Source organism: Triticum urartu, chromosome 2, assembly GCF_003073215.2.
Source record: "Triticum urartu cultivar G1812 chromosome 2, Tu2.1, whole genome shotgun sequence".
Classification (NCBI taxonomy): Eukaryota; Viridiplantae; Streptophyta; class Magnoliopsida; order Poales; family Poaceae; genus Triticum; species Triticum urartu.
The window spans coordinates 253,546,408-253,553,334 of NC_053023.1; the positions used below are offsets into that span (position 1 = coordinate 253,546,408).

The 6,927-nt window shown below is 45.9% G+C and overlaps 1 long non-coding RNA gene across 1 annotated transcript; it reads left to right on the top strand.

Annotated features, from left to right (window-relative positions):
* Positions 1-3,652: 3,652 nt before the first annotated feature.
* LOC125541462 lies at positions 3,653-4,756 on the top strand. Its single transcript, XR_007297537.1, has 2 exons — positions 3,653-4,137; positions 4,474-4,756. It is a non-coding gene; the product is annotated as an uncharacterized LOC125541462 (long non-coding RNA).
* Positions 4,757-6,927: the final 2,171 nt, after the last annotated feature.

Genomic DNA, 6,927 nt, shown 5'->3' on the forward strand with positions numbered 1-6,927 from the left:
CCGGTTGTAGAGAACTTGATACTTAACTTAATTAAAATGCATCAACCGCGTGTGTAGCCATGATGGTCTTTCCGGTGGAGTCCGGAAAGTGAACACGGTGTTGGAGTTATGCTTGAACGTAAGTAGTTTTAGGATCACTTCTTGATCACTTCTAGTTTCACGACCGTGCCTTACCTTCTCTTCTCGCTCTCATTTGCATAAGTTAGCCACCACATATGCTAGCACTTGCTGCAGCTCCACCTCACTACCTTTTTCCTACCCTTAAGCTTAAATAGTCTTGATCGCGAGGGTGTGAGATTGCTGAGTCCCCGTGACTCATTGATTATTTCCAAAACTAGTTTGCAGGTGCCGATGATACCGTGCAGGTGACGCAACCGAGCTCAAGGAGGAGCTCGATGAAGATCTTGTTCATTGTGTTGTTTTGTTTCAGTTGATCAGTAGTGGAGCCCAATCGGGACGATCGGGGATCTGTAGCATTAGGGGTGGTCTTCTTTTATTTCGGTTCCGTAGTCGGACCTTGATTGTATTCTGGATGATGTAATGCTTTATTCATGTATTGTGTGAAGTGGCGATTGTAAGCCAACTATGTACCTCTTTCTTATTCAGTACATGGGATGTGTAAAGATTACACCTCTTGCGACATGCCTACAATGCGGTTATGCCTCTAAGTCGTGCTCCGACACGTGGGAGATATAGCCGCATCGTGGGTGTAACAGCTTATCATGGTGGGTGCGATTAGAACGTCGCCAGTGCCTGGAAACGAGATGAGGCGTAGACATGAACGCCGGCGTACTTCACCCAGGTTCGGGGCTCTCCTAGGAGATAACACCCATAGTCCTGCCCTGCGCGGCCTCCGCATGATCACTAAGACACAAGTGGTACAATGGTGCTCCTCGAGCTGTTTGCTAGAGGTGGGAGAGGGCAAGGCTGGCTCTCTACTCCCTTAGGTCTAAGTCTAGTCCTAACAGGTTCAGAACCCTTTGCATGGGTGCCCTGGGGGTTTATATAGACCTACCCCCCAGAGGTACAATGGTAATACAGCCGGGCGTAAGGCCCAGCTGTCAGTCTCTTTATCCGCCGGCTTCTCCGCCGGCTGTTGGGACCCGCCGCCTGGTGGGCCCCGCCGACTGGTCAGGTACGGGACCGACAGGCCACCTCCGCCACTCTCGGGTCTTGTCGGCTGCTGATCACTGTAGCCGTGACACTGATGACGTAGGCTTGGTCAGGGGATCGTGGCTACAGCTTCGCCGCCTAGCGGGCAATTACTGTAGCCACTCTGCGTCTCGTTTGGTTAGTGGCGTGTGGGATCCGAGGAAGGGGCGAGCCGACTGCTGGGGGCCGACCTCCCTCGGGTCCAACTGGTCGGGCTCTAGCCGTCTTCCGGGCTCTCGCTGATTGCTGGGGCCCGTCGTCCTTGGGTCGTACCGACAGGCCGTCATGGGAGCAGTGCTCCGCCTGCTTGTGGTGATGTCAGGAGTGGTGTGGCAACAGTGCCACGCCGAGCGGAGATCTCCGCCGGTATGGTGCACTGTGGCCATGCCCGGCCCTGGATCGGGGGGGAGGATGGTCTACACTGTAGCCACCCCTGTCTTTTCTTTCTTGATGAGGGCGCGGGCTTTGTTGGCGCCATGGGCCGACTGCTAGGGGCCAGCTTCTCTAGAAGCCACCAACGGGCAGCCGGCTATTCCTTTAGCCGGCCACCAGAAGGTGGCACTTCATCTTGGTGCCTTGAGGGGCGCAGCTAGCCCCGATGTCTTGAAAGGTTATGGGCCTCGGGTTAGCCTACCCGTGGCCCATTACTCGGACACAATCACCTCAATTTACTTGTATAACATGGACAAATTCCACTTTTCTTTAGTACTTAGCAAACTTATCATCTCTACTCTTGTAAAAAAACGAGTTGGTGATGATGATGTGCCTACCATCTTAGAATATAGACCTTCCGATCTATATCTGATGGGTAGAAAGCAAACTATGACAATTTTACAAAAGATACCCGCACCTCTCTCCACATTTCCAGATAAGGCCTTGCCTCGTTCATCCTTATCTCCCACAACCTCATTGCTGAGCAATTAAAAAAGAAGTCTCTAGAAGAAACATGGTGGCCGCTGCCACCTGCCGGCGCCGTCCATCCCCATGCCTCCGCCCAGTCCGACCACCAGTCACCACCACGCTCCACTCCTCCTCACCTTATCTCTCATCTTTAATTTTTTTGATGAAATTCTCGAGATACCATTTTTCCGATAAAATTCTCGAGAAATCATTAGTTTTTACACATGGGATTACTCCTGCATGGGTCAATCACAACAGGTGTTTTGTAAAAAAATACATCTTGATGTTCCATGCAATGCACAGGCATCTTGCTAGTAATTGTATAACGCAAATCACGAGCAGGAAGTGACATTTTTTACACAACCACATTAACATGGCCACGTAAATCACTAGCTAAAGTGTAATACCATTATACTTATATCCCGATGCAAAAGGTTGAGTACATGACCGAAGAGTAGAGTCGCACACACGCACTCCGTCTCTCAGAATCTCACACACACACCAGTTACGTGCCGCCCCTTAAGAAGACACGTATGTTACAATTTGTGCACCCGTGGGTACACGTGATGGTGCGCATTTATCTAAGCTAGACGGCGAACCCAAACAGTAGCTGCATTCATTCCCCTCCCACCGCCTCTTCTCTGGTCGGCGTCGCCCGGTAGCCATGGCCCGGCAGAAGGTAACGACATACACCATACACCCGCCGGAGCCGCGCTTTAATTTGGAAATTTTAGTGGTCATGCATGCATCTTTTTGTGCTAGCACTCCTATATAAGTACGACCGGTCATTTCCCACGGACGTGCGTGGGTGGTGGAAGAGGAAGGAGAAGGGAAGCGAGCTATGGTGTAACGTTTTTACCACAATTTCTTACGAAACTGAGTGCAATAATAGTGTAGTTTTGCAAACTACCAGTACTACACCTGAAACGGTTCAAAACCAATACCACCACCACGCCTGCGTCTGACCACCCTAGCCGACCCAACCCCCTCCCTTGCCAGCGCACGATTCCCGCGTGAAACGTTCAACGTCGCTATAGATCGTCAGTGTCGCATTAATGCCAGGCCAGAGCGGAGGCGACCTCTCATCGGTGCCGGCTTTGAAGCAGCGCAACGGCCGCGAGAGCACCGCTTGCCGGTGCACGCGACTGCTCCGCTTCAAGGCTAGCCATAGTTTGGATGAGTCTCCATCGTGGGGAACCACACTAGCTGTGATGATATAGACTCCCGCTGCCCACAGTTATGAATCATTCCATCTATGAAGAACACATGGGACTGGAACTATGAGACGGACATGTACCTAGGAGTGGACGTATGAACCTGAGTAATGTAGTGCAGTAAGCGAAGTAGAAAGGCACAAATCTTACATTCTTAAGAAGTTAATCCCCACCACTACCAATTCTGTCAACATGGACAACGTCCACATCAGCTTCATGCCACATCAGTGTTCACATGAGGCTTAACATGCATGTGATGCCATGTCATCCTACCGTTACCATCTCATAGATCTTTTCTTTATCCTGGAAAAAATATATCTTTTCTTTATCAATAAAACGTTCGATTTAGTGTGCATCGCTCATCTTCCATCTTCTGTAGCCGACGATACACATCGTCTTCCATCTTTCATAACGGACGCAACATCTTCTTATCCTCAACCCCCTGTTTGGTATGCACATCTCCTCACTCCAATCGAAATCTTTAATAACCTCCATCAGCCATCCGCACCGCCCAAGCCGGCGGCAATCTCTTCCTCCGTGCCACCCAAGATGGAGGTATTCTCTTCATGCGTCCACACAGGTGGTGCCTGCCTTAACCGTCCGTCCGTGCCAGCCAAGCCGGCCACACAACCACCGGCCACCAATGTCTAAAGTGGCGCTCCTCCATTGACGTAAGTGCGGCCGCCTCGCCGCAACCTCATGGCGCAGCACGCCTTAGTTTCTATCTCCCTCCAAAGCATCTGGATCCATTCCCTTCCTGTAGTATTGTTGTTTGGGATGGCCCTGTGCACCCGCCTCTCTTTGATTTAGATGCAGGCCGGCCGCACGCTGCTGGCAATACGGTAGTTCTTACTCCATTGAACCCAACGAGGTAATCACGCATGTTTCTTCTATGTCTGAGCATTCAGACCCTTAATGTTGCATTCTATTTCCTTCTCCTTCCTTTATTTTTGTTCTCCGGGATGGCCCATCTAGCTGCCCCTCTTGATTCATGTTCAACCTTCCGATTGCCAGCAATTCGGCACTGTTGCTAGATTTTTGCTGCATTTGTATTCTTGTACACATACTAACTCTTTGCATTTTGTGACGAGATAATTCGCTGTAGATTTCTTACGGCTAATGTAGCTACTTCGTAATTATCTCTGTACTACACTGCTACTGTCCGGATGTACTACCAATAACTTGGTTTGTTTGTTTATGCTTGCAGGTATACAGTCCAGTCTACACTTTCTGTTATATTTTACCCAAAACAATATGACCTCACACAAAAGTGGACTGCTATTGAATCATAATCTCACATGTGAATGATTGACAATTTTTTCTCTAATCTTGATTGGGGCTAGTATTTATAACTGCAAAACTTTGCTCACTTTCATGTTTGTTGCTTGGACTTCTCACACCTGTAATTTGTTTTAATTTATAAATTGTTTTAATTTTCAAACATATTATTCATCAATTATGTAACACTGAAGTAAAGATTGGCTTCGACATTATCTCTGTATTATCCTATGATCGGGGTGTTCTAGCAAGAAAAAGATTTATTCATTTGTGCTTGCATGTATACAATGCACTCTACACATTTTTATATTAACCCATATCAATATGACACAAACACTGACCCTGATAACCTCTCTACACTTGAATAAGGATGTCAAATACGACTGACAAAATATTTTCTTGTACTGTAATCTTGATCATTGAAAAAATTCAGTCACTTTTAGGCAGGTACTTAACTTAATATTATTCATCTGAGTTAACTGGTACCTGTGTCGCAACATTGTAGCAATTTTGTGTCATTGCAAAATAACATGTGCACTTAACTTTTGCTCAGTCCTTTTACACCCATGCAATTCTACACATGCTTATTTTTATATACCAATAGGTCACTGTAGGTTGGGTTATCTGTTTGTGAACTTATATTTTTCTTTTTGTTCAAACTATGTTTTCTCAATGCTAGCAGAACTCCATAGATTATACATCTTAAGAGTCTTGTTTTTGCACACGAGAATATATCTTAAGAGCCCATTGCGAGCCATTAACTCCGCAGAAAATGCTAGCTGCTAATACAAATTCTTTAGCTATCAACAGTGTGATCAATAGTATGCACAATCTCACCACACAGAATTTGCGGAGATGCCGGATGCTCTACCTTTGTATTTCAATCGTCCGCACTCCAGGATGAACGCCTCTGAAATCCTCACGTCACTCTTCCATTAGTTCGGCCAAAAAGGCACAGTAGATACATGCACGAAATGAATATGCTCAAGGATTCTACAAAATGAAAAGTATGTGTAACTATCACAAGGAAATCTCAGGGTGAAGACTATAGTAACCAACTGCCACATGAACATCACATTATCACTGTTGGCTGCATAAAAAAAGTGAATGACACCTCCAAGACATTTCCAGCAACGAGGACCCGGCAAAAGGAATTTGATACATATTTGCTCCTCTACTAATTAACACACATTTATAAACAATATATTTATTCTACATATAACCACATTTATAAATATACTGTACCAAGTACTTGGATTCAATATAACTTTTGTTACTATACACTTCTTAAAATTTTCCCTCAACTCAAACCACGTGTAATTGCATTGCCAACTTACTATGGTTCTCTACGAATATCATGGTATTTTAATCTTTGAATCGTTAACAGATTGGTTCTCTAAAATTCGTCCTCAAATACCAGCATCAACGCGCGGGAAATCATCTAGTAGTATGAACATGTGTGGCATATAGGCATTTGTCTCTTACTACCACTAAATGTTGTACGTGCAATGCACGGTGATGTTATGGAGTACGTGCCTAAGTACTATACTACTACTATATTAATTGTAGGCATATATTAGGTTTTATATTTGTTTACGTGTATGCCCCGAGACATTCCAACTAGACGTGTCTTTCTCTCTGGGTCGCACTTTGTATAGTTCATACCACTAGTACTACTACGTGTGGTCTCCGACCCAGAAGTGGAAGAAGTGGAGACACCCTACCACGTTGTTCATGTCCCACTCATTTCGCTGATGTGTGGGACATCCAGCACGTGCTGTGTTTATCACTCCTTCATCGTAAGAGTTGAAATGCTAGCATTCATCAAAAATAAAAAATAAATATAAATCAACAATGATACTATACCACGCGGTTTCCTTGCTCCTCGATATCAGAAAGAATACTTCTGTTCGCCGACATGTGGGACGTCGACCATCCTGGTCCACTTGCCATGCACGTAGAACTCCAAGGGAGAGTCACCCCGGTCGTCGTGCTGCAGTAATAATGAATAATGAGCCGTCAAATCACAGGCCCAACCTTTCCCACTGTGAAGTTGCTCGGACGAAGGAACCATCTTGACATCATTGAATTTAGCTTCTTGAAGAAAACTACTATACCAGCAGTACTGCTAGCTACAGTAGTTACTCCAACAGAGGCCTCCTTTGGTCCATAGGATAGGAATTTTTCCATTGAGTCTAGGCTAATGTACTGGTAATTTCCTCTAAAACCTATAGTAGTAACTCGTACTAGTACATGCTCATAATTAATTAAACAAACGTATGGGTGACACAGACACACACACTAACTACTAGTACTACTACTTCTCACATGATGGTCGGACACCGTCATTCTCCTTCCTGGCTTTGTCGGCGACATCCCACCA